This window comes from Suricata suricatta, chromosome 3 (assembly GCF_006229205.1).
Source record: "Suricata suricatta isolate VVHF042 chromosome 3, meerkat_22Aug2017_6uvM2_HiC, whole genome shotgun sequence".
NCBI classification, from domain to species: domain Eukaryota; kingdom Metazoa; phylum Chordata; class Mammalia; order Carnivora; family Herpestidae; genus Suricata; species Suricata suricatta.
This window is the reverse complement of record NC_043702.1, coordinates 5,295,838-5,322,387: the sequence shown is the minus strand read 5'-3', so window position 1 is coordinate 5,322,387 and position 26,550 is coordinate 5,295,838. Positions and strand designations below refer to the sequence as shown.

General features: G+C 45.8%; 1 long non-coding RNA gene across 1 annotated transcript in view; it reads left to right on the top strand.

Annotated features, from left to right (window-relative positions):
- Positions 1-2,632, top strand: part of LOC115286309 — a 16,619-nt gene extending 13,987 nt beyond the window's left edge. The window contains exon 4 of the long non-coding RNA XR_003905987.1: positions 2,379-2,632. This is a non-coding gene — a long non-coding RNA (uncharacterized LOC115286309). The remainder of the gene's footprint in view (positions 1-2,378) is intronic.
- Positions 2,633-26,550: the final 23,918 nt, after the last annotated feature.

The following is a 26,550-nucleotide window of genomic DNA, read 5'->3' as shown; positions in this document are numbered from 1 at the left end:
TCTTGCATCGGCGGGTGCTGAGGTGGCCTCGGTCAGCATCGGAAGTCACTGGAAATGTCTCAGATGGATCAGAGGCCCCAGAAAAATGTATCAGCACCTCCCCCCACCCATGTTGGGTAGGTGCGGGGGCCACTGTGGGTGGGGCGCCAGCCCTGGCTGCAGCGAGGGGCCTGGACGCAGACACGTGGAAAAGACGAACGAGTCCGTGGCGAGGTTGGCCACAGGGGTGCCTGGCAGTCAGGACAAGGAGGTGAATTCTTACAAACAGGCTCAGTGAGCTTTTTGGGGGGAGGGGGGTCTCTGGGCCCCGCATCTCTTTGCTCAGAGTCTCCATCTAAGCACACATGTCTCAACAGGACTTTCAGGAGCGGTGGGGGCTTCTCTCTACAGTGGCCCCCACCCTGGAGCGCCATCAGCCCTTGTAGGAAGGCTTCTGGAGGCTTCTAAGCCAGGCACAATGTGCCGCCGAGTGTCTCCTTAGGGGACACTTCCTCCCCACATGGAGGAAATTCCGGTTGACTGGGATGAATTCTATTCTTAGGACCCACCAAGAATGCTCAAGCCTCTCTTTTCACAGGAAATCGTCCTAATCCACGAACAGCCTGGAAAATTCAGGCATTAGTTAGAGCACATGGCATCCCCAGCCCCAGGGTTCTGGTTCACAGAGGCAGCACCCGGGGGTACGGGAATGGGCTTCAGCGTCAGGGGCTCTCTTCTGAACCGAGTATTCACCCCGCGGTGCCACCGTGGCCCCATCGCCAGCATCTTCAAGTCTTGGAGATTCCGCCCCCCTCTTTAAAACTAGAATGAGCTCCTACTTCCGAGAGTTGTCTTGAAGCTCCAGGGGGAACAGCAGTGAATGGGTCGACAGCTCCTAGCACCTGCTAAACTCCCCACGTGTGTTTTCCCAGGAAGTTCACGGACAGTTTGTGCAGTGCGCTTTATGTGCATCAGTGTCAGAAAATGGCTGTGCCCTGATCTGACTCAGTCATTCCCTTCCACCCTGAGCCATTCAAGGAAGGGCACCGTAGGCTGGTCAGGACCCTCCGGGAGCCATCGTCACACGGGCGGCCACATTCAGCTTGGGACTCCGTAAAGCCCCTGTCCTCCCCACATGGAGCAGTTAACCCACACTCTGGCATCCAGCGGGATTGGCAGGTGCGTTGGCTGTGAGTGCCAGCTGTTCCCTGATCCCCGGTCGCTCCTCCCACATCTGCCGGCCCCAGCGAGGGTAGACCCCACTATAGAGTATGTAAGATGTCACCCCGAATTGGATAGACATGGGTTCTAACCTCCTCCCTTCCCCTGCCTGCTCTAAGTTGCGGAGAGACCTTGAATATGAGCACCAGACCAGGACCCTCCCAATGCTTGTTTTGGTGGATGCTCATCCTTCAGATGCCTTTCTCTGGATGGGTGACTGGGCAGCTATGGGTACCCCTGGCGAAGCGTGCTCCCGGCCATGGATTTTTAGAAGGATTGTGGTGCCTGTAGGGATTTTGTCAAATGTCTTAGCACATGTGGACAGCAGTCTCCAGCACTCCTGTGGGCCAGCCAGACCCACTGGAATGTGCCCCATGGGCACTGCAGTCAGATGTGTTTGACCTAATCCTCTGGGGGTCCTGGGAAGGCAGGTCATTTGTAGAGATTGTCTGTCTGCCAGCATCTTCTTCCTGGAGACCCTGCACCGGGCTGCCAGCATCTTCTTCCTGGAGACCCTGCACCGGGCTGCCAGCATCTTCTTCCTGGAGACCCTGCACCGGGCTACTGTTTACTGGAATTATCTCTGGAATCCCCACCTGGGCTCCAGCCCGGGTTTGCTCCTCCCCCACTTCACACACAAGGACCCGGAAGCCTTGACCTGGCCACCAGCCTGGAAGTCATGGGGCCAGGACCCCGAGCCTGCTCTGACTCCAGCACCCAAAGCTCTATTTTAAGAATTTTATTTAGGGGCCCCTGGGTGGCTCAGTCGGTTAAGCATCTGATTTCAGCTCAGCTCATGATCTCACGGCTTGAGTTCAAGCCCCACGTAGGGCTCTGTGCTGACAGCTCAGAGCCTGGAGCCTGCTTCGGGTTCTGAGTCTCCCGCTCTCTCTGCCTCTCCCCTGCTCGCGCTCTGTCTCTCTCAAAAATAAATCAGCATAAAAAAGAATTTTATTTATATTCAAAATGTATTTTATCAAAGTAATTACGACAAGTACAGATTTTTTCAAAAATTGTAAAGGGTTAAAAGGCTTATAACAACAACAATATCAGGCCTCTGCCTCCCGGCTCCGCATCCCAGAACCATGTGAAACTCTCTTGCTGTTTCTTCAGCTCTATTTTGTCGTATTTCTACACCATGTGTCTGTGTTGCTAATTCCTAATGTGTTCATTTTTAGACATGACCTGCCGCCTCCCTAGTGAACAGCACGGCAAGTCGGCGGGACACTGTGCCACATCACCCCCCTCATGGCAGCCCTGTCTGTGTCCGCTTCAGCTTCGGCTGCCGGATCAGCAACGCAGGCTGGACCTTTCCCCACCTTCAAGAGCCCGGAAGTTTGAGAGCAGGGTTCCTGTGTGACCAGTTCCGGGGGGAGCTCTCTTTCTGGTCTGTAGACAGATGTTTTCTCTCCATAAACTCACATGGCCTTTCTTTGTGTGAGCAGAAAAAGAGAGAGAGAAAGATCTCTCTCTTTGTCTTCTTATAAAACCACTAAATTCACCATGAGGACTCACCTCAATGACCTAATTCAACCTTAATCACCTCCCAAAAACCCTGTCCCCAAATACCATTGCACTGGGGGTTAGGGCTTCAGCTAATGAATGTGGAGTGAGGTGGGGGAAACACATCAGTCCGCAGAACCCATAACGCCTAGTTGTTGGGACAGTGCAGACTAATTAAAATGCTTGGATGGACATAATATTTTCTTTCTTTCCTTCTTTCTTTCTTTCTTTCTTTCTTTCTTTCTTTCTTTCTTTCTTTCTTTCTTTCTTTCTTTCTTTCTCTTTCTTCTTTCTTTCCAACATATTGCATGTTATTGTCATGAAAAGAACTGCGTGTGTTTGAAGCGTAGGTTTATGAAGTTTGGACACATGTATATACCAGTGGGGCCATTCCCATGCTCAAGATGGTGGACATCTTCATCACTGCTAGGTGGGGGCCCCTGGCTGTTTCTTCTCCCTGCACCCCCCGCCCCCCATCTTCTACCCATCCTCAGGCCACATTCTTCTGCTTTCTGTTGCTGTAGATTAGTTTGCATTGTCTAGACTCTTTTGTAAGTGGAATCATCCAGTATTTACTTTCCGGGTGGCTTTTTCTCACTCTGCATGAATATGTTGATACCCAGGTGCGTGGTTATAGGTATCATAGCTCATTCCTTTTCATTACTGAGTAGGAATCCATTGTGCAGAGAACCATAATCTGCTTATTCATTCACTTGGCGGACATTTGGGTGATTTCCAGTTTGGGGATTTTACAAATGCAGCTGCCGTGGGGCACCTGGGGGGCTCAGGTGATTAAGCATCTGACTTCGGCTCAGGTCATGATCTCATGGTTAGTGAGTTCAAGTCCCGCACCGGGCTCTCTGCCGACAGAAGGAACCTGCTTTAGATCCTCTGTCCTTCCCCCTCCCCCTTCTCTGCTTTCTCTCTCTCTCAAATAAACATTTTTTAAATATTATAAGAAAAAACAAATAAAGCTGCTGTGAACAATTGCCCACGAGCCTTTGTGTGGACACCTGTTTTCTCTTAGGTAAACACTTAGCAGGGGATGGCTGGGTTAGGTGGTAGGTGCCTGTTTAACTTTTTAAGAAACAGCCTAACTGTTTCCAGAGTGGTTTTGCCATTTTTGCACTGCTAACAGCAGTGTGGAAACATTCCAATCTCTCCACATCCCTGCCAACTCTCAGTATGGTCTTAGCTTTTTTTTTTTTTTTAATGTTTATTATTTTTGAGAATCCAAAGCAGGCTCCAGGCTCTGAGCTGTCAGCACAGAGCCTGACGCGGGGTTTGAACTCACAAACTGTGAGATCATGAGCTGAGCTGAAATCGGACGCTTAACTGACTGAGCCCCCCAGGTGCCCCTGGTCAGCTCTTCCAGTGGTGGTGCAGTATTATGTGACTGTGGCCTTGGTTTGTGGTAAAGAACCCAAGAACTGAGTTAGTAACCACAGGATCGTCTCTTCTCTCTCTCCAGAATCCTTATGAGAATTCTATTTATTTACTTATCTCGCCTCACAAGGGTTGTGAGGAATGAGTGAAGTATCCACTCATTCATCCTCTGCCCCATCTAATTATTACCTCTTGCAGGTAATAATTTTGGAATTTTAATAGCTATCTTGGAGAGAGAGGTTCAGGTTTTCTCATGTCAGTAGCTGGATACCAGTGACTGGGTCCAGGAGAGAAGTAGAGACTGTCTGCAGTGCTGACACTGAATCGCCAGGATCCCAGCGCCCAAGTGACTGTTTGCTTGTGGCCACCTCTGCTACACAACTCAGTCAAGTGTTCAGGAAAACAGGACCATTAACTCCTGGCCGAACTTCCCTCTGATGACAGACAAAGCAGAGACATACCCTTAGGGAGCTCCTGGACCAGAGGGAGACCAACACCGGTGCAGGTGCACAGGACAGTGCGCTCCTGGAGTCTAGGGCGTGGATTGAATTAGGGAAGGTTTCTTAGATTGGGAGATTTTTTATTTTTGAGAGAGAGAGTGAGACCACCCATGATGGGGGGGGCAGTGGCAATGGGAGAAAGAGAGAAACAGAGAGAGAGAGAGAGAGAGAGAGAGAGAGAGAATCTTAGGTAGACTCCATGCTCAGTGCACAGCCCAGTGGAAACCTCAGTCCCATGACCTCAGTCCCATGACCCTGGGATCATGACTTGAGCCAAAATCAAGAGTCTGATGCTCAACCAACGAAACCACCCCGGCACCCTGGGTTGGGAGGTTCTTGAAGAATGGGGAGAAGTTTCCGGTGTTGAACAAAAGGGTAGAGAAGTAGATATTGTCAGTCAAGGGACAGTGTGTGCAAAGGTATGGAAACCACAGTTCATATGAGGATTGCCAAAGCATCAGGTCACATGGGAGGGGTCCCGGGAGATGTGTGCAGATTGTGAAGGCATTTAGGTTGTGCTAATAAAGTGTTTTGATGTAATAGTCAAAAGAAACATTTCTGAGAATCCTGACCGCCCTGTAGGAGGTTCAGAGTGACGGTTCAGAAAATGGTGAGAGAGGGTGGCCTCAGGAGAGTGACCAGCTTGGCGGTCTAACCTCTGATCACACGCAGAACACCAAGGCAGCTGTGGCTGTCTGGGGCAGGGGTTTATGAGCCTGAACAAGGGGGTTAGGGTGGAAAGGGAAGAAAGGGGGCCACTCAAGTTTCGGACAAGAGAACTGATTAACTTCGATGACAGATCACACGAGGAGGCTCCTCTGGGGACACTCTTTTGCCTTGGATGACTGGACAGTCACTGACATCTGAGCTGCAGAAGTTGGAGGAGGATGTTTATGGAGAAGAGATGACGAGTCTGGGTTTGGAATTTGTAAGTTGGGAGGCACCAAGGGCATCCTTTAGACAAACACATGGGGTCAGGAGCTCAGGAGAACAGGTGGGTTGCTGAGAATCATGGGCGCACCTGCAAACGCTGACTGCACAGGGAGGGACAAGCTTGCCTAGGGGAGCATCCAGCGGAGCGACCACATTTAGTAGGAAGTCGCAGGGAGAGGAAGGAATGCAGGAAGGATGCATACAGGGGCCATAACGTCAGTGTTGAGGGAGATGGGATCTGATGACTTGATGTGAAGCTGGAAATCGGCGCTGGGCCGCCATCGTGAGATCAAGAGCTGTGATTGCATCTCCTCACCCATGAAAGAAGGCTCATGTGCTCTGCCTGCTTGGCAGTGCCACCAGAGAGCAGCTGCCCGCCTACAGCGGAGGGCGAAGGCAGGCAGGTACTGATGTTACCAGGACCTGGACAAGTTTGCTGCTTGCCATGTCCAAGTTCGGAGAGGCCATGTTCCTTTGGGGTGAGAACCCTGAACTTCCTCTGAATTGTAGTCTCAGAATTTTTGCCTGAGAAGACCACAGAATTGAAGAACAGAGAAAAGTAAATGCTGAAAGATTGAACATATAACCCCTGTGCCGAATAAACCTGACATAGAAAGCAGGTGCCTCAGAAGAAAGCCAGTAACTAACAAATTAGAAAATCCTCATCTAAGAAAAGTAGAGAAAGAGAGAAAATTGAAAAGGACTTTAATGTTTTTAATTTATTTATTCTTCAGAGAGAGAAAGAGAGAGAGATAGAGCAAGAGAGAGAATCCCAAGCAAGCTCCATTCTGTCAGCACAGAGCCTGACATGGGGCTCAATCCCAAGAACCGTGAGATCATGACCTGACTGAAATCAAGAGTTGGACGCTTAAGTGACTGAGACACCCAGGTGCCCAAAAAGGATTTTATTTATTTATTTGTTTTTTCTGAAAAGGATTTTAAATGTGTGTGTTCACGTTCCTTGGAAGGATAGAAGAAATAATGGCAACTGTAACCAAGAACAGGGAGTTATGCAACAAAAAAATGGCATTTAGAAATCAAAATCAATAAGGATTAAAAAGAAACCCTCAGGGTGCCCGGGTGGCTCAGTCGATTAAGCATCCGACTTCAGCTCAGGTCATGATCTTATGGTTTGTCAGTTTGAGCCCTGCCTCGGGCTCTGTGCTGGCAGCTCAGAGCCTGGAACATGCTTCTGATTCTGTGTCTCCTTCTCTCTCTGGTCCTCCCCTGCTCATGCTCTGGCTCTCTCTCTCTCTCAAAAATAAATAAACATGAAAAAACCTCTAAAATTGGAAAAGAAAATTATAGTTATTAAAGTAAGAGATCAATTAAATGAGATAAACAGTGAGCTGGAAAAAAAAACTTGATGAAGGATTTAGACATTTGTAAGATAGAATTGTGAAACATCAGTGTGGATGTAGCAGGGAGAGAGGAGACATGAAAGAGCTGTAGGAAAGGTGTTGAAAGCTCCCTATCTATCAAACAGAATGAGGAAGAGGCAACGTTAAATAAGACGTGGCTAGTTATTTCCAGACCGGAAGGAAATTATGGGCTCCCCAGACCAAAAAAACACCCTGAGGACGATGTGGGAGAAACTTACAAACAAGAGTCCATGTTTAGATGTATCACAGGGCAACTACAGATCAGAGATGATACAATTTCCAAACTACTACAAGGAAAAGAGACTTTATGTATTTTCTTTTCTTTTTAGAAGGCTCTATGCCCCATGTGGGGCTGGAACTCAAACCCCGACACCAAGAGCCCCATGCTCTACTGACTGAGCCAACCACAAGCCCCGAGAGAAGACATTTTATACTAAGGAATGGCCATCAGAGAGATAGCCTAAGGTCCTTACTGGAAGACAGTGGAGCAAGGTGTTGAGGGAAAAATCACTATTGGTAAAGGTGTTCCGTGACCAACTGAAGTATCTTTTAAGAATTATGTCTGTATACAGCACTGTCGACAGTAGCCAAAGTATGGAAAGAGCCCAAATGTACATCAACAGATGAGAAGATGAAGAAGATGTGATACACACACACACACACACACACACACGTGGCCATCAAAAAGAATGAAATCTTGCCATTTGCAACTACATGGATGGAACTAGAGAGTACTATGTTAAGCGAAATTAGTCAGAGAAAGACAGATATCATATGACTTCACTCATATGAGGAATTTAAGATACAAAACAGATGAACATAAGGGAAGGAGAGAAAAATGATATAAAAACAGGGAGGGGGGAAACATAAGAGACTCTTAAATATAGAGAACAGAGGGTTGCTAGAGGGATTGTGGGAGAGGGATGGTCTACATGGGTGAGGGGCATTAAGGAATCTCCTCCTGAAATCATTGTTGCATCGTATGCTAACTAACATGGATGTAAATTAAACAATAAATAAATAAATAAAAAATAAAGTTAAAAAAAGAGTTATCATTGTATATAAATATCCCTGGACCCACACGTCAGCTGGTCAAGATGGCATCATAAGCAGATAGCAAACAGCAGTCACATGATAAATGAGAGGAGAAATTGAAGGAAAGTTAAAAAGTTCTTGGTATTGACCTGGTGGTGAATTCAACATTAACCACACTTATGTATGTATGTTATAGTTCGCAATAAAGAGAAGGAGGCAAACCATAAGAGACTCTTAAATACAGAGAAGAAACGGAGGGGCTACTGGAGGGGAGGTGGAGGGGGGATGGGCTCGATGGGGGATGGGCATTAAGGAGGGCGCTTGTTGGGATGAGCCCTGGGTGTTGTATGTCAATGACGAATCCCTGTGTTCTACTCCCGAGGCCAAGACTACATTGTATGTCAGCTAACTTGAGAGTGAGGAGCATCAGATAAAATTGAAAAGGAAAATATGTTCTATTTTTTAAAGAAAAAAAATTGTAAAACTTAATTACAGGACATTTTCTATTCAAAAGATGTTACATATATATTTTAAAGGCTAGGTCCCTTGTCTTGCTCAGGATGGTTCGATTCAATTTAGAGTTTGAATTTGGGGAAGTATTGGCATCGGGGCATTTTTCCTCAATGTGATTCTTTTAATGACATGAACGTCTCAGCGGCAAAACGAAACCACCTTCTGTGTTGTCTCCTCCTGGAAATGCTTTGCGTGGATGTGGCTTTTTCTTTGTCCCGTGGCAGTGCCAAGATCTAGTCTATAATCACTTCCGTTTTGTACATGACAATAAACATTCATTTAAAGACCGCAGTCACAGGATCAGAATTCCCCACCCTGAACGTTGGGTTAGAAAAGCAGATTACAGTTGTTAAATTATCCACAGGAGGGCTCTCCTGACGTTCCCAGCCCAAAAAGAGAAGCTTGGCTAAAAATGTAGGGAAATCATTTGAGGAAAAACAGCCTGAACATTCGCAGTTTAAGCAACATTTCCGTAACGTGTAAGATTCAGATTCCTATAACTTATAAGAAAGCCAATGGGATAATCTCAATACAAAGACCAGGACCAACAACTTGGATTGCTGAATATTTCATTGTCCAGGCCTGCTTCTACTTAAACAGGCTGATCACTCAAGCAATGGCGCCCGCGAAGATTAGACTTAGTAAAGGGCCTTTCTTCTCCTCTTTCCCTTTCCTGCTCACCCACTCATTTGCCAACAAGGCTGTTTGTTAATAACAAAACCCACTACTGAGCTGCAAGCGGCTGATCAGCCACAGGCTCATCTATCTTGACTGAAGCTACAGAAAAATAAACACCAGAAAGGTAAAGATTCAATGCAGCCTCCTATTTATTATAGAGAAGCTGGGGTGGAAAGTGCAATTTGGATTCAATGTGTGGGTGTGGTATCTTATCCCTCTACCCCGAATGGAACTCTCCTACCCCCTCGATGGCGGGGCAGTTGGGGTCTGCAGCTGTCTTCCCCATGTTTGCCGTGAAGGACTGTGGGGTCCACTCATCAAAGCCTGCGCCACGAGAGAGCGCAAGCCAGCGCCCAGAGCAGAGCTTGCCTCCCCCTCCAGCGCCGACCCCTGCAGGGAGGTCCTTCCAGAAGGCTGGAGAAAAGAGAACTCTTCCATTTTCTTTTTTTTTTTTTTTTTTTTATTGTCAAATTGGTTTCCATACAACACCCAGTGCTCTTCCCCTTAAGTGCCCTCCACCATCACCACCACCTCTTTTCCCCCCTCCCCCTTCCCCCTCAACCCTCAGTTCATTCTCAGCATTCAATTTTCATAGTGACAGGACTCAGGACGGTGAGCATGGAAGTCAGAGGGTGTGGCCAGCCCCATCCCTTCAATCTTGCTCAACCAGAGACCAGAACGACAGTGCTGGAGGGAGAGGCGACCTAAATAATTGTGACAGCTGGCGAAAGTGTGGCGATTCAGAACATCCAAGGTCGAGGTGAGCTGGGCGGTTTGGTGTTCAAGCCTGGCTGAAACCAGGCGTATGTGACTCAGCCATATTCCTGCCTGCTGCTCACACGCCTTGGCGCACACTTTGAAAAATCCCGTTTTGTTTTGTTTTGTTTCCAATACACAGTTTCTTAACCTCTCAACTTTTCGCTTAGGAGCAATGACAGATTCAGAGGAAGTTTCAAAACCAGTGCAGAGAGAAACAGCATATCCATCACCCGGTTTTCTCCTCAGACACAAAACACTTGCACATTATTATAGTACAACTTCGAAACCAGGAAACTGACAGTGATGCAATGGACAGACTTTATTCTGAGCCAGTTTTATACACACACTGTGCCTTGTACAGTAATACACAGCCCAGCAGTCAGCCCAGAGCACAGCACAAGGACCACGATGTGCGTTGGGCACTGTGCAAACGTACGGTGCTGTTTACATGGAAAATCATGTTAGTGGTACTCTTACCTTTCCTGTATCCTGAAGAACCATCCACAGTGGCCTGTGAGACAGTGTGTGCTGGATCAGACTTTATTCTATAAGCAGTGATGGAAGTTGGCACAGATCCCACCCCACTGGCAAAGCTTTCAGTGTAACTGAAGTTGGAATAACCCAAGTCAATGTTTTCTGAGATGTAGTTTATGGGTGATTAATTGTTACTCTTTTAGATTCGAAGCTCTTGGAGGGCAGGCCTTGTTTGTTTTGTCCTTTATTGTTTCCCCTGTGGAAGCTTGGTGTTGGGCACATAATAAGAAATCAACAATTATTTGTTGAAATAATGAGCTAGCTGCTATCAAATGTGTTTGAAAAATACTGAATAAACAAGCTTCCTAGAGCAGGACTTCTCAGGGACTTTGATACACAAATGTAGGGAGTGAATCTCTGAAAAGGGGAATACAGGAGGCAATGTTCTCCTAAGTAGCTCCACACATAAACCTTCATCACTGAGTGCTCATAGGCATATTGCTATATACTGAGTCCACCGTGTAAAATGTATTTCTTGTTGGTTGTGGTCAAGAAAAGTTAAAATTCCCATTTTTAGAAAGAAAGCCCATGGGTTTTTATTGCTGCTGAGCTTTCTGACCTTTCTTGGCTCCTGCTCTTGGTCTTTACAACATTCTGTCAGCTCTCTTGTACCCTTCCACTGCACCCCTTTTCTTGCTTCAGCCAATCTTCATCTATTGCAACTCAGCAACTGTGTTGATTACACTTCTCCACTTAAGTGGTCCCATGCTCGCATTTGTTTCTCCATTCTTCAGGAGTCTTTCAACTGCTGGTTGCAGAAACCAAATCTAAACCAGCTTAGATACCAAAAGACAAATTACTGGTTTGTTTAATTATTACATCTGGTTATATCCCCAAAATAAATCATCACATTTCTCTTTCTTGTTCCATCGCTCTGACATCTATCTTCATATGGAGGAGCCAATGGCTGCTGGAAGCCCTTCACTTACACTTCATCAGTCTAGTGGTCCCATCCTGATTGATAGAAAGCACTGGTATCTATAGATGGGGCAGAAAGGTCTCATGAAGAATATCGTTAGTTCAGTGTGGGTGGGTTGCCGGTTTCTCCGCCAATCACTGCAACCAGAGCAATGGAGGGACCCCGCTTGGTCAGACCTGGGTCTTGCCCCATGCCTGTGACTGACTGGGCTGAATTCCAGTCTGCCCAAACCACAGGAAATGAATTTCCCACAGAAAAGAGCTTTCCTTTACCAGAAGTAAAAGGAAAGGGGGGTTTAGCAAGCAACACGGAGATCCACAGGCACTAATGATGGGTCGGATACTATTGAAACCCAGACAGTGTATTGTAATGAGCAATTCCCAGGCTTACAAAATAGGAGAGGATTGTGGGAACTTATCAGAACTCTTGCATTGAAATCTTATTCTCCCAGAGAAAGGTCTATACAGTTCACGATGATGTTCATAATTTTCCAGAGATAAAATCTTGGGTAACTGCCAAATGGTTAGATAAACATTCTCCTAATGTTTGATTTGTTGAATGCAAATTTTTACCCCATTTTCTCCACAAAGCAAGGAGTCAATCTGATAGGCTGTATCTGATTGATACCGTTCTTTTCCTCAAAGGGCTTAGAGCCTAATGGAGGAGACAGAAGACCAGACAAGTGCAGAAAATGCTTTGATAAAGGCAGTGCAAGCAGGAAAGAGGTCTAAGGAAGAATGCCTTCATCAAACTGGAAAACCAGAGACTTCTGTGAGCAGGTGAGTTTAGTCTTTAGGGTGAGAACACTCTGCTCTCAGTTGTCCTGTCTACCCATGGGCATCACTCTCTGAGAGACCTCTCGATACGTCAAGGAGGGTTCAGAGAAAGATACTCAGAAGGTGAAGAAATCAGGTTTGTGCCCTGCAGGGAGCAGCTGTAGGAAGTAGGAATGATAGTCTTGAACATTTATTTGAAGGGCTGCCTCAGGGAAAAGGAACTGACTTTAGTGTTGTCTCCAGAAGCATTATAATCAGCCAGTTCTCAGGAAGACCCACAGGGAGTCAGAAGTTGAGTCAGTAGAGAAGGAAGTACTTTCTAACCAAAGGCCATATTGGAAAAGGATGAGATATTTGGGGAGAAATGAGTTTGCCCTTAACTGAAAATGTTTAAGGATAGATGGATGGCTACTTGTCAGAAATGTGGTGATAATTAAAGCATGGGGTTGGGGGAATGTTGGACGGATGCAATCTTGAAGAGCCTTGAGATGGCAAGACCGCCATCAGCACTCAGAAACTTGCTCTAACCACATGTACATGTTCTTTAATATGCTGTTCACGTGGGATTTTCATAGCAAAATACTGGAGGAAAATTTGTCTTACAAATAAAAGACATTCAAAGGCCTCTATGCTTAAGTTTTTCTAGAACTCTCCCACATTGGCAATTTATGCTGAGTCCCCCCAGTATCATTTTCTGGGTTGGTAGCCCTGTCTGTGACCTTGAATTCTGCAGAAAGTTAGCATGACACAGAGTGTTTATAAACCTCCTATCATGTGATGCGAGTCAGGAGCCCAGGTTTGCGTTCTGCACTGGTCTTGTCATGACACACCAGTGAACTCCACATCACTCACCGAAGCCGCTTCTCCTTTCTCTTCTTCTCTGTATAAGTTTTGGGTGGGAAGCTGCATGTACAGACAGGTGTATTGGAAAGTGTATTTGCCCATGAAGAAAGCAACTTGATCTCTCTCATCTATGCCTTGGGACAAATCACCTAACTTCTTCCTCTCCTTCCTCAGAATGAGGATCAAATAAAATAAATAAAAACTTTGAATTTCTAAATCTTAACGATTTTGAGGTAGGATGTGGTTATGTTGGTACTCTCTTGGCCTCCCCTGTCTACACAAAGTTATCTCAAATGTAAACCTGGATTTCAGTTTGCAAATAAGGAACAGATTCAAGGAAGGGAGTAGAGATGAGGAGATGAAACTATACAAGGAAATACATTCAAAGACAGAGTTGAGTAAGTCAGGATGAAATTCTCTCTCTTTTTAAAAAGAAATTCTCTCTTTAAAAAAATTTTTTAAATGGTTATTTTTTTGAGAGAGAGACAGAGCATGATCACAGGAGGGGCAGAGAGAGAGAGAGGGAGACACAAAATCTGAAGCAGGCTCCAGGCTCTGAGCTGTCACATAGAGCCCGACACAGGGCTCGAACTCACAAACCATGAGACCATGGCCTGAGCCGAAATTGGACGCATAACTGACTGAACCACCCAGACACCCCAGGATGAAATTCTAAAATATGTTAAATTGATCCACAGGAAGGCGAGAAAAGAGAAACAAAGTGAGAACCAGAAAAGCAAACAAACAGAAAGCAGATAATAAAATCATAGACTCAAACACTAGCATATCAGTAATTATCTTAAATGCAAATAACCTAAATACACCAATCAAAGGACAAAGATTAGCAGAGTGGTTTTAAAGACATGACTCTACTTATGGCTAGAAGAAATTTACTTCAGATACATTGACTTATGCACATTGAAACTGAAAGGGTGGAACAGATATATCATGGAAACATTAATCAAAAGAACAGGGTGATTATGTTAATACAATAGAAAATATACCCCCAAACACAGAAAATTACTAGAGATGAAGAAAGAGTATGTAATGATAAAAGATCAGTCCGCTGGTAAGACATAATGATCCTAAATGTGTACATGTCAAACAACAGAACCTGAAATTAGATAAAGTAGAAACTTATGTATTATAAGGAGAAATAGTTGGGGACTTCAACTTCCCATCTCAGCAACTGACAGGATGGAGTATTAGGCAGAAAATCATCAAGAATATAGAAAACCTGAGCAATACAATCAACCAACAGCATCTAATTGACTTAAGTCAGCAAGTACAAAATATACTTTCTATTCAAGTGCCCATGGAATGTCCACCAAGAGAGACCATATCCTAGACCACAAAACAATTATTTTTTAATAGTTTTTTGTCAAATTGGTTTCCATATAACACCCAGTGCTTCTCCTGACAAGTGCCCCCCACCATGACCATCACCGCCTCCCTCCCTCCCCCTCTCCCTTCAGTCCATGGTTGTTTTCAGTATTCAGTAGTCTCCCTTGATCTGTGTCCCTCACTCTTCCCCGCTCTCTTTCCCCCTTCCTCTCCCCATGGTCCCCTGCCAGGTCTCTCCTGTTAGACCTATGAATGCAAACATATGGTATCTATCCTTCTCTGCCTAATTTATTTCACTTAGCATGACACCCTCGAGGTCCATCCACTTTGCCACAAATGGCCATATTTCATTCTTTCTCATTGCCATGTAGTACTCCATCGTGTATATATACCACATCTTCTTGATCCATTCATCAGGTGATGGACATTTAGGCTCTTTCCATGATTTGGCTATTGTAGAAAGTGCCACTATGAACATTGGGGTACATGTGCTCCTATGCATCAGCACTTCTGTATCCCTTGGGTAAATCCCAGCAGTGCTATTGTTGGGTCATAGGGGAGTTCTATCGATACTTTTTTGAGGAGTCTCCACACTGTTTTCCAGAGAGGCTGTACCAGTTTACATTCCCACCAACAGTGTAGGAAGGTGCAGAGACACAAAACAATTCTTAACCACAACTGAAATCATAGAATGAGGTCTCTGATTATAATGGATTCAAACTAGAAATCAATAATAAAAGGGCAACAGGGCGGTCCATTGGAAATTAAACAACATATTTCTTTAACTAAAACAAAAATACAACATGTTGAAGTTGGTCGGATGTAGCTAAAGCAGTGCCAAAAGGGAAATTTGTAGCACTAAAAATGCATATTGGAAATGAGGAATGTCTCTAATTTATAGTCTAACTCTCTACCTTGAAAAATTAGAAAAGCAAAACAAAAGCAACAACAAAAATGCAAAGCAGGCAGAAGGATGAAGACAATAAAGACAAGAGCATATAGCAATAGAATTGAAAATAATGAAAACAATAGAAAAAATCAATAAAACACAAAGTTGGTTCTATTAAAAAACAATGAAATGGAAAACCTCTAACAAGACTGAGAAAAATGAAAAGAGATAAAAAATTAAAAACCACCACTATTAGGAATAAAACACGTAATATCATTGTATGTAACCTGAAGACATTAAAAAGACAATAATGGAATACTATATGCAACTCTATGCTTGGGAATTCAATAACTGAGAAAAAATATACCCCTTTGTCAAAACTCCAATTTACAAAACTCAACCAAGATGAGTATATAATCTGAATAGCCTTATAATCATTAAATAAGTTGAAACTGTAATTTAAAAGTCCCCCCAAAGGGCAACCTCGGGCCTCATTGGTTTCACTGAAGAAAAACACTTAAAGTAATTAACACCAGTTCTGTATAATATCTTCCAAACAAACAGAAAAAAGGAAAAGGACAAAATACCTTCCGACTCATTTTGAGGTCTGTACTACTCTAACACCAGAACCAGACAAAGACAACAGCAGTAACAAATACCTTTCTTAAACTCAGAGGAAAAATCCTCAACAAGGCTTTAGCAAACCAAATCCAATAATATATAAAAAGAATTACACCCCATGACCAAGTGGGATTCGTTCTAGGTTTTCAAGGCCAGTTCAAGACTTGAAAATCAATCAGTGTAATCACCATATCAATAAGTCAAAGGAGAAAAATGATATGATCCTATCAATTGAAACAGAAAAAGCATTTAATAAAATCCAAAGCATATTCATAACTGCTCTCAGCAAGTTAAGAATAGAGGGGAACTACCTCACCTTGACAAAGAGCATCTGCCAAACCTCTCAGCTAATATTATACAAGTATATTATTTAATATATTTAATGCTATTCAATATAACATATAATATTAAATATTATAATATTTTTAAATGGTGAAATACTGAATGCTTTTCTTCTTTTTTAAAGAAGCTAATATTATACAAGTATATTATTTAATATATTTAATGCTATTCAATATAACATATAATATTAAATATTATAATATTTTTTAAATGGTGAAATACTGAATGCTTTTCTTCTTTTTTAAAAATTTTTTAATTTTATTTTTTTAATAGTTTATTGTCAAATTGGTTTCCATACAACACCCAGTGCTCTTCGCCACAAGTGCCCTCCTCCATCACCACCACCTCTTTCCCCCTCAGGTCCCTTCAACCTTCAGTTCATTTTCAGCATTCAACAGTCTCTCAGGTTTTGTGTCCCTCTCTCTCTCCAACTCTCTTTCCCTCTTCCCCTCCCCCTGGTCCTCCATTAGGTTTCTCCTGTTCTCCTGTTAGACCTATGAGTGCAAACATACGGTATCTGTCCTTCTCTGCCTGACTTATTTCGCTTGAATGCTTTTCTTCTAAGACCAAAAACAAAGCAAGGATGTCTGCCCTCACCACTCTGTGGTCCCTGTCACACACAGCACGGAGGGCCCACCTAACACTAGCCCAACCCTAGTGCCTGGCTCCTCCGGCAGCATAAGCATCACTGGGGGCCTTGTTAGAAATGCATATCTCAGGTTTCCCTTGGACCCATTGAAGCAGAATCTGCATTGGAACAAATCCCACCTCAAATCCTGGGAGGCACTGTCTCCTCAATAGCGGTTTGCTGATGTGCCCTGAGTTATAACAGTGCTCATCTATTTCCAGGCGAAGCTGGCATGAGTTGGCTATACCTAAGGTAATGTGGGGATAGTCCCTAAAGTCAACCAAGGATAATACATTACCAAAACATCATGATAAAAATCCGTTTTAATTTCCCCCTCATGGCTCCTCACGACACAGCCAGGATTTGAGAATGACCTCGTGACCAGGCGGCCAGGCAGCCCCTTGGGCTCCGTACTGAAGGCAATCTGATTGTCCAGGCAGAGGTCTCTTTCCCTTGGCTTTTTGAGACCCCTGAGCTCAGTTGAAGACTGTCTTCTTGGCTGGAAGCCAGGTCTCAGGGCAAGGAAACGAAGACACTACCAAGCTTAGTAAGTCAGAATTCATGTACTAATTCTGCCTAATTCCTAGACATTCCTAGTGTTCTATAACTTCCTGTTTCTGAGATAATTAACACATGACCTTGTCCTTCCATCCTCTCCAAGTTTCACTATCTACCTCCTTATCAGTATGATTCATCGTAATCCTTTTATTAAACCTCTGGAGAAAGGCATCAATATTTTTTAAAGGTATTCTGGGCAGTGTTCTTAGAAGCTTTCCATTTTTTAATCTGACCTCTATCACACTATTTAAAATCAGCTCGTGACATTTCCCATGATCTCATTTGGTGTCCAGAGATTTGATAGTGATGAAAAAAAAAGAGCTGATGCTTTCTCCCCAATGGTAAGCTTTGTTCCCCAAAGAAAATGCGCTGGTCTTGTGTGAAAATCCACTTCACAGAAGAGTTACCTAACTTCTCATTAGCATCTTTCTTACCGTTAAGCAAGGAGCTGGAAAAAAGAGAATTACCAGCCAGTGAGCTATAGGTATTGACCCAGGGGTGCTAAAAATACCTCAGAGCTGGATATTACATTCAACTTGCCCTTTAAGTGATCACCAAGCACAAAAGGAAGAGGTCGTAGGAGTGGAGGTCCCCAGGTCCAGAGTTACTGGGTTCCAGGAATCACAGCAAGAGCCACCTGGGCCTGAGGCAATACCGTTCAGTCGTGGAAGAGAGCAGGCTTCCTGGGAATTCATCCCGGCGCGGGCACCTGCACCCCACCACCGGGAGCAGGGAGGGCATGTAGAGCTCAGTTTCAGAGATTTCTGGCCACACGATGGGTCTCCACCTGAGGGGTGCTTGGAAGCTAGTCCAGCGGAGATTTGCCATTGCCATGCAAAGGCAGGCCTCCTACCAGGTACAGAGATGGTCAGATGTACCTGGGGTGCGCCGCTTCACCTGCTCCAGATAGAAACGCGGCCACTTCTGTTATTCTTCCAAATTGGTGCAGGGCTGCAGGCGCCCTCATTAGCTGGCGATCAAGCATTTTCCTGTCGAATTCACAAGACCAAATCAAGGCCCACGCAAATCACCCACATTTTCTCCGTCCTGGGAAGGTATTTCTATTACGAAGTCTTACTTCGGTTGTTAAACCACACAAAAGAAAGCTTCCGGTCAGACCAATGGTGCTGTCTCTTGCGTCCAGGCCCCTCGGGGTCGCTGTTGAGCATCGGTGCCGCCTCCCCCCGTGGACGCTCATTAGTTGCGCTCTGCGGCCCAGAGCCCGGCGGGCACCGCTGCGGTACCCCAGGCTCACCCTCCACGTTCATGGCTCTTGCTTCACTTTCATATTCTTTGTTAGTGCTTCCCAACCACACCCCTTCTCTGTGTCCAGAGAAGTCTGGCTCTGCAAATCCTCGGGCCAGAGGTGCAGACCGTAGGGCTCTGAGAAGCTAAGAGAGGCTTCGTTATTCACAGACGTGGACTCCCGGGTGTTCTCTGAGATTTTACGATTGGGGCATCGGGGCTAAAGACCAAGCACACATTTCTAGAAGTTCCAGAGGACTGCAGGTCCAGATTCTCTGCAGGCCACACTTTGACCTGGTGCTGAGCCTCGTCATCAGCCCACACTTCCTCCTCTCCGATGGGGTCCCGTGGGGGGCTTTTTCTGCCGGCGAACCTGCGAGGGGCCGGGGCCGCTCCACTGCACCCCAACAGATTCTCCCTGCTAAGTGTCCTCTGAGGAATGAAGGCCTGATATTCCCACCTCCCCTACCTTTTCTTCTTCTTTTCTTCCTTTTTGTTTTATTTGAAAGAGAGGAAGAGAGAGAGAGAGAGTGCACGTGCGAGCAGGGGAGAGGGGCAGAGGGAGGGAGAGAGAATTTTCTTTTGAGTATGATCTTATTCAGACTGTATTTTATTTATTTTTTTAAGCTGGCATTTTATTTTTACACTGTAATTATGGTTTTATTTATTTATTTATTAAATATAATTGATGGTCACGTCATCGAACACAGAGTGGATGCGGTGTGCTTTTACAGGCAACAACCCCTTTGACCTCAGCTGCAGCAATTTCTTACTCAACACGTCTCTGAAGGCAAGGGAAATAAAAGCAACAATAAACTATTGGGACGTCGTCAACAGAGAATCTTATGCAAGGTCTGTGCTCATCGCAGAGCCTGACGCAGGGCTCGATCCCACTCCTTTGATCTCGGGTCATGGAGTCATGACCTGGGCCAACATCAAGAGTGGGACACTTAACTGGCTGAGCCACCCCGATGCCCCTCCTCCACTTTTAAACCTGGGATTCTTCTTCCTGACACACACACACACTCACACACGCACACACTCACACACACACACACACTTCCTTATGGAAACGCTTCCTCCCCCAACCTTCAACAGAAGCTTTGCCAAATGAGAGGCGTCCTGGCTCTCTCTCTACCCCAAAGGGACATTTACATAACCAAGAAGCACACGGAACAGATACTTCACCAAGCACAGGGGACCTGCCCCAAAGTGACTTTCTATCTCTTGTGAAGAGAAAGTTCTGGAAGCTTTTCTCCTTAAACAACAACAAAAGAGTAAGAGTGCAGACCCCACTTCAGGCTCACAAAGATGTGGGTCAGTCCTTAACTCACTCTCCAGACCGAGTCCTCCCACAGCCCTGAAACCACCCGGAAGGAGCTGGATCGCCACCCAGGCGCCCACATACAGTTAATTTCTGAGGGGAGACCCTCCAGGGCCAGCTTCTCTCTGGCACAAGCAGAGTATCCGGGGGGTGACTGAGCGCGAGTCCCCGAGTCATTGTAACGGGCAGAACGTCTCATCTACGCATCCTGCCGACGAGAAGCATTGCTGAGCTCTTTACCTGCAGCACAGCTGAACGGGTCCTAACTGATGACAGGCCCGGGCAGGACACGACAATGGGCACAGGGTCAGGAACTCAGTCGTGCAGAAGTAGGAATGGGGGCAGGATTCAGACGGCAGTGGCCAGTCTAGGTGACAGGGACCCAGGGGGCCGGCTATGTGCCAGGGAAGGGGCCATGTCCACCTCTTGTTTCTCCCAATCCTTCCTGCCAACTGCTCCACTTCTGAGCCACCATTGAGGCCCAGCCCAGTTCTGCCACCAGTTCTGCCCTTTTCTCCACCGCCCTCTGTGCCCCCAGCCCTTCAAAGACCTGAGCTCTGGAGAATCACCTGGAAGGGGGCTCCTGAGGTTGAATTCAGTGGGGGATTGAAAACAGTCAGCAATCCAGGGGCTTAAATGTTGATCCCTCCTTTCTGTTTCTACCGGTCCCATTAACTCATGGCACCCATGGTCCACTCCAGGCCCAAGCAAGTGGCCTTGGGAGACAAGCGGGCGCCCTTGCGTTGGTGTTGTTCCTCTCCCCCTTCATCCCGTTCTCCCTGCCTCCAGGCCAACAGGCCTCTCCTTTTTCCTTCCTTTCCACTCCCTCCAGTCTCTGCCAGCTCCCAGATCCCTCCAAGCCTTACCTCCTCTGGGTCACCCCCAGGCCCCTCAGGTCGAATTCAGCCCTGCAGGCCACGCGCTGCGAAGCACCTGTTGCTCACAGAGGACCTGCAAGGCCTTGTGAAGGAGCCGTAACCTTGTCTCCTGTGGGTGAGGTGGCCCAAGGCCCAGGCGGCCATCTCCCATCCGGGACTCTGCCCCCTACTGGCCGCTGCAGACACAGCCGGCACACTTGAGAAACGCGCCTTCTATTTTGTCCCGTAGCTCTTGGGAGTGGACCTCTGAGTGTGGACCGTGTCCTCTCAATAATTTACTACCCCTGTGCTCGGAGCAGGCTCACTGGAAGCTAATAAAAAGAGAAGTTTCCCTTCCCTCCTTTGAGAAAAATGTCAGGAAATCCACGGCTACGCCCGCTGCTAATGAGCGCCCCAATGCGTTTCCCCTCAGCCCCGGGAAGATGCTTGCGGCCTTTGTCGCTGCGCTCTGTTACACGCAAAGGGGACAGGCGACACCCAGAAATGCCAAGACCTTCGGATCCAGGTGCCGGATGAAGCAAGTGATAAGTTCCTCTTCCTTAAAAATGTAATTTATTCCTTTGTGTTACCCAGTAACTCTTAAAATCCTACTTAATGTCCCTTTTCATTCCAAATACCCTCCTTAGAGTCGAGGAAATTATAGGTCATTATCTTGCCTAATTTGCATGCTTCCCAATTACATACCTAGTGAGATAAAACACAAGAATCCAACTGTTTGGTGGCAAACAATGATTTAAGTCTGGAACAAATAGCCGTCTTCATTCTCTTCACCAGTGTAATCCCCTGTCCTTGTCAGACACAAACAGGAGAGGAAATCCATTTTGGACAACGGACTTACAGGTTTTTGGGGGGCTCCTTTATCCCCAAAAGCTTCACACCAGGGAGAAGGCATTTAGACAAAGACAAAACTCACACAACACAAATACCTTCCGCTGTTAATTGGAAATTCAGGTCACTCTGCTGCAGGTTTTTCTTGCCTGCAGCCTCCTGGCCCCAGCTCTGTAGCCCTGAATATTCTGGAATTGGGAGTGCGAGGGATGTTTTGCTGGTTGGGGCTGGGCCGCTAGTGGAGGAGTGAAGGAGTCTGAGGGGTGACGTCTCTGAGCCACGGAGCAAAGGAAATCGCCCGTGCTGTTCCCCACCCGCTGGACGCACCAGGTGGAACTCTCTGTCGGCTACCACCTCGCTCCCAAGGAAAGCCCCCGGCCCCGTATCTCCCCTTTTCACAGCCTGGGCCCCACAGCCTCATGTCTACACAGCAAGCCCCCATTTCCCTTTTCTCTCTCTCCGATCCATCTCCCCTGTCTTTAGCTCTGGAATATTCCATCTGGCTTCCCGGTCTGAGATGAAATAACTCCTCACCAAGGCCACGCATGCCAACACCCATATCTACTCTGCTGTCTCAGCTGAGTCCTTCGTGCTGCTTGGCAGACTTTTTCCTTCTCCTCCTCTGTCTCTCTATTCCTTCTCCACCCAGATATTCCAAGTGGTCACCATGTGAAATGCACACAGACGTCAGACGAATGACCACATCAGGTGCCTTAACAGTGGAAATGCATTCTCTCGCAGCACTGGAGGCCAGACGTAGGGTTCCTTCTCTCTGAGGGAGAACCTTCCCTCCCTCTCTCCTAGCTCCTGGGGATTTCCAGCGATCATGGGTGTTCCCTGGCTTGTGGGTTCACCCCTCCGATCTCTGACTCTGTGTTCACATGGACTTCTTTTCGTTATCTTCTCTATGCATGAGCCCAAACGTCTCTCTTCTTACAAGGACACACTCATTGGGTCTGGGCCCATCCTAAATCAGTGTGACCTTATCTTAACTCAATTGCATCTGCAAAGACCCTGTTTCCAAATAAGGTGGCATTCATAGGAACCAGGGTTTAGGGCTAAAACATTCTGGTGGGTGGGGAGGGAAGGGTACAATTCTATTCATTACAATAGATGTCCAGTATTTAAAGCACTTAATAAGTTCTAGCTTTCTCTTAAAGAAATCATATCTAACCTCTATACTTCCCCAGATTGTTTGCACTCCCTTCCCTACTGGAAAGATCACTAAGTACATATTCTCCGCTTCCCCTTCTCATCCACATTACTGCTCCCTCCACTCCTGTCTCACAGGGGCCCCTTTATGTCTCCAGGGCCAGCTGTCCACCTCTGCCTCTCCTTTATCCTTAGTTCCCTGATTCTAGTGAAATCTGACCCGACACCCTCTTGATTAAAAACCCACTCAAGGTACCCATTTTGTTCCTTTAGGAATAGCCGACGTCCATGTGTTTAGTAAACCAGACTCCGAGCTCCACAGAAGAACGTCTTTGTTGGCTTTCCCAAGGTATTCAGAGTTCCCCGCACCTCTAGACCATGACGCGCCTACAGATGAACTGCTGTGAAGGTCCAAGGTCACATTCCCAGCACCTGGTGACTATGCTAGAAGAATCACTACATCTTTGAGAAGTTCTGCTGATGTCGGCAGGCCAGGTCTGAGGACCCCGAGGGGGTCCTGCAGGACCAGCCAGGAGGTTTCCTTGGCTGCACGCAGGATAGAAACAGACATGAGCTAGCAGGAGGTGAAAGCAGAGTTTACTGAAGGGAGAGAGAGTGCACCCGTGGGTACAGACAGTGGGTCAGGGAGACTCAGAGAAGAAAGGAGGGAGTCTCATTTCTCGGGATCTGGGGTTTTTAGTGGGGATTGTGGCCCAATGTATATGTCCCCTCAGGCATCCAGGAACTGGTTGGAACAAAGATGAGGGCACAGGTGTTACTCCTTGGAGCCAGACGGTCTTGGGACTGAACTCTCTCACGGGTGGTCCGGACATATATGGTGGCTTCCTCTGGTCCTTCTCCCCTAGTTCCTGCTTAGAAGCTACCTATTCTAGAGAAATCACTATCTCCTTGTCCTTTACAAGGAGGACATACACTATTTACACTACGAGGCAAGTGTAAAGTAGGGGTGCAGGTCCTAGCAAGATTAGAAACAGGAAAAGGAGCAGAACGATTTTTATGGAGTCCTTCAGTTTCTCTGTCTCACTGCTTCCAAAGAATTTTCACTGCTGGCACGGTGGGTTCTTTGACCATTTCTCCGGGAATCATTCACCATCACACCATTGCAGTGTGTTGAGTGTGTTGAGTCTTTCTTTTAAGCTGATTGATCTAGCTCACATTTCACAAGCATTTAGCCTCAGTTAATGGCAATGTGTATAAAACTGTCAAGAGGTTCCCTTTGGATTCTAAAGGCCTTGACAGCACCCCATGAGGATGGAAGGACTAGGTTCACAAAGGTGCTTGATGGAGAGTTTTGGAAGGACCGTGGAGTGGGAGACATTGCAGAGACCAGGGATAAAGGGAACTGCGAATGAGTAACTGTCATTTTGTTTCTCCCAAAAGATGAATAAGACAACTTTTTGCAAACCAGAGACGATGAACTTGATAGACCCCTTGTACAGCATAGAACATATTGTGGATGGATTATTAATGAATCCCAAATAAGAAAACAAGGAAAGTTTCCTAACCACACTCATTTCTTTCTGTGGGGGTGGAGTCAGTAAGGTTTAAGATGTGGATGAAGAGATCCGGAGTCATCCTGTGTGTCATGGTGTCATCATTCCAAGTGCCACCTTCAATGGCGCTCCTGCAATGGTGGGAGCTCATTACCTCCTGCCGTAGGTCATTCCATCCTTAGCGCTCAGATTGCAAGGGAATGCTTCCTTCCCTTCCATTAAGCCAAAACTGAGTATGGGGAGGCTTCTATCTATTGCTATTAATTGTCTAATTAATCCACCGTGTAAAGCCACTGGCTTCTAACCCTGCCCTTCTCTGCACTTAGCCTGACGTTGCGTCAGCAGCACTGACAGCCACACTCTTGGTGGAGCCCTCCTGAGCTTCCTCTCAGCCAAAACACCAAAGGTGTTCACACACAGCAGTAGCAACGTCATGGATGCCATGTCTTTGCGTTCTGTTGGATCTCTTGTTCAATGCACGGTCTGACAATATCCGCGTTGACAATATCATATTCTGTTCAGCTGCAGCCTCTAGTCTACTAGTTCTTGATTAAGAAGGGATGTCAGAATCATCTGCAGAGCTTTCTCAAAACGTGGATGTCTGGTCTTAGCCTCAGACTAAATAGACTATGAAATACAATGCATAGTGCCCACAGGGAAGATGGATTACTTTCTTCAATCATAGGACACAGGAGCCCAGAATCCACACAGCAGCCTGAAGAGAAGGCTGCACCCAATACACTTAAAAAAATTTTTTTTAATGTTTATTTATTTTTAAGAGAGGGAGAGACAAAGTGTGAGTGGGAGAGGAGCAGAGAGAGTGGGAGACTCAGAATCTGAAGCAGGCTTCAGGCTCTGAGCTGTCAGCACAGAGCCGGACGTGGGGCTCACACTCCAACTCGTGAACTGCAAGATCATGACCTGCAAAATTGGACGCTTAACTGACTGAGTCACCCAGGTGCACCAGCATCCAATATATTTTTATTGCTGTTTTTATAATCCTATTGTCATCCTTAAGCTGACGCATTCCAGAAGAGCATGAGTTATTAAAATTAAAAAGCTGATGACAAATTAGGGAACAATATATGCAATAACTAGAAACAAAGAGCTAATATTTTAATACACTCTGCATTCATAAATGTCAGTAAGAAGGACAGTGGAAACCCCCGAGGCAAGCATGCTAACGATGTTAGTAGACAACTTACAAAAAAGGATGTAGAGATGATGAGCAAATATGGAAAGTCACAACATGCTTGGTAATCAAAGAGATGCATAATTAAACAACATGGAGATTGTTTTCAGAGTTGTTTTTTGTTGTCTGACGTTGTGTAAAGCACGCCTTACACAGGGCCTCTGCAAATGACTAGCAATCACTTCTGCTTTGGGGAAACTATCATCAAGAAGAAAAACCAACATTCCGGAAAGTATTTATGCCTCAAATGTTAATTTTAATAAGGCTTAAAATAGTCTTTTTAATAATGGAGAAATGGAAAGAATCTCAACATCCAACACTAGAGCGCTGGGTATGCACATTGTTTACTTCCTGCAGAAAGTTCGCTGTAGTCCCGCCTCCCAAGTCTCTACTGCTCATGACCACGGCTCACTGCGACTTCCTGTGTCCCCGAGTCTGCGACCTCTTCACCGCAGGGATGCTTCTTAATTGTCTTCCATCCTCACTACCAGCTCAGGGCACGGCTACATATTCAATAAATGTTTACTAAATGAATAAGAACAAAATACATATAGAACATCCTATAACTGTTAAGATAATATTTAAGTGTGTCATATACAAGAAAAAATGCTTATGAAGAATGGTAAGGAGAAAGCATCAGAGAATCCCTGTGGTCAGAGCCACGAAGGAGCTCATGTTGATCAAGTGTGTTCTGTGCCAAGTGCAATACATACATAATTATATATTTACATATTATCATATATTATGTATTATTATATGATACATATTTGATCCTTACAATGATCTTTTAAGTTTCCATGTTTTAAAAAAAATGTTAAGGTAGCTAGCATCTTTATCTCCACTCTACTGATAAAGAGAGAAACTTCGGTGAATTAAGAGCCACAGTGAAGGGGACACCACCCAGGGCATAGTTGGGGCACGTCCCCAGGCTGTGTGATCCTGCCGGCAGACCCCTTGAACACCATGCTATCCTGTCTCCAGAATGTGGGCAAAACAAAGATACCCCAAACCTGCTCTGACAAAGTATTGTGCAAAACTCATCAAACTCTTCACCCTGATTGATTGCTTCTGCTC